We start from the raw sequence: 2136 nt of genomic DNA, 5'->3' as shown, positions 1-2136 counted from the left end.
TTGGCAGGGGGTTGGACTGGATGGCCCTTGTGGTCTCTTCCAACTCTATGATTCCATTACGACTTGGAGAGAGAGATCTCTCTGCAGCTCCCGGCCTTTCTTCACTCAGAAGTAACTCTGGGTGGGGCTCGCTTCCCAAGGAATTGTGCAGAATCTTGCAGCTCTCATCCCTTCCTGATCTCCAGCACAACCTCAAGAAGAGCCTGCTGGATCAGGCCAATGGCCCATCTAGTCCAGCATCCTGTTCTCACCATGGCCAACCACGTGCCTGTAAGGGAACCAGGGAACAGAAAATGAGCACCAGAGCACTCCGCCTTCCTGTGGCTTCCAACAAATGGTGATCAGACGCATTTCTGCTTCCAACTGTGACAGCTCCCCCCCCCCCCCCCCCCGTGAATGTGCCCAATCCTCTTTTAAAGCCATGTTAGTTGGTTGTGAGAACTGCCTCCTGGGGGGGAGGGGGAGCTCTGCTTTCTTTTAATTGCCCCAATCTTCTCTCGCTGCGGAGAGGTTAAAACAGAAAGCCTTTGTTGCAGTTCTAACCATGCCTTCTCACCCGTAAGTCCTGCTGAATTCAGCAGGGCTTGCCGATCGGAAGGTCGGCGGTTCGAATCCCCACGATGGGGTGAGCTCCCTTTGCTCTGTTCCAACCTCCTGCCAACCTAGCAGTTCGAAAGCACACCAGCGCCAAGTAGATAAATAGGTACTGCTGCAGCAGGAAGTTAAACGGTGTTTCCGTGCGTTCTGGTTTCCGTCACAGTGTCCCGTTGCGCCAGAAGCGGTTTAGTCCTTCTGGCCACATGACCTGGAAATCTGTCTGTGGACAAACACCGGCTCCCTCAGCCTGAAAACGAGAGGAGCGTCGCAACTCCATGGCCGCTTTTGATTGGACTTAACCATCCAGGGATCCTTGACCTTACCTTTACCTTACTCCCAAGTAAGTGCAGTCTGGAGTCAGGACTGCAACCAGGGGATATGCCTCCCCCAGAGCCCCACACCACCCATTTGCAGGAGAGCTGGTTTCACCCCAATTCACCCACCGATTCTGCTGACTTCATTCCTTCCCTCTCTTGGCTCCCCATCCCTACTGAACGAGATTTTTCTTCTTGGCTCAGAGGAGGGGTGGGGCCAAGTACAGATTTTTGCCCCCTGTGGCAAAATCTGTAGATACCAATACCGTACCTGAATATTTCCTACCTGAAGCTCCTTGCGAGTGCATTCCAAAGGGGCAGGAGGTGCCACCACACTAAAGGCCCTGATCCTAGTGGACAGACCCTCCAAGTGTCCCTATTTTTCCAGGGACAGTCCCAGATTTACGAAAGCCGTTCCGGTTTCTGATTTGATCCCGGAATGTCCCGCTTTTCCTTAGGACATCCCTCTTTTCATTGGAGAAATGTTGGACTGTATGGAGTTGTGTAACCCTTCGAGCCAAGGAGATGAGACAACCTTTAGAAGACATCTGAAGGCAGCCCTGTATAGGGAAGGTTATTTTAAATGTTTTCTTATGTTTTTATCTATGTTGGAAGCCTCTCAGAGTGACTGGGGCAACCCAGTCATATGGGTGGGGTATAAATAATAAAACTGTTATCATGATGGAATAGGAGATCCCTATTTTCATCTGAGAAATGTTGGAGAGTACTCCCTCTTGGCAAATAGGGGCAGCTAGAGCATATCTGGTTACAATGCTACCTTAATTCCTTTGTTCGCCAAATATAGCGCAAATGGCCCTCTTTGCATCTAATACTGTGAAGTACAAATAAAAGCCACTTTGCTACCCACTCCCCTGGCACTAAGAAACCAAAATTTGACAAGAGCTAGTTTTGGGTTGGTTTTCACAGGCGTCACGAGACATGCAAAGATCTCCTCTGCTTACCTAACCGGTTCTAACCGCAACAAGATTACAGCCCTCGCAATTTGATTACGATGTAAGTGGGGAATTATTATGGATTTAAGTTATTGTCGTATAGCTTTTATGACTCTCGGTGCGCTATTACTCTGACAGTGCTAGAATTGTCTGCGGAATGGAAGTTGCTGGATAAAATTTGTAGTAATATTCTCTTTTTCCTTGAGAAAATTTCCTTGCGCTACAATTTAGGAAGACTTTAATGCCCTGAGGGCCTTAAATGAGAATCTCTC

The sequence above is a fragment of the Zootoca vivipara genome, chromosome 17 (genome assembly GCF_963506605.1).
Source record: "Zootoca vivipara chromosome 17, rZooViv1.1, whole genome shotgun sequence".
Classification (NCBI taxonomy): domain Eukaryota; kingdom Metazoa; phylum Chordata; class Lepidosauria; order Squamata; family Lacertidae; genus Zootoca; species Zootoca vivipara.
Note: the sequence above shows the minus strand (reverse complement) of the source record.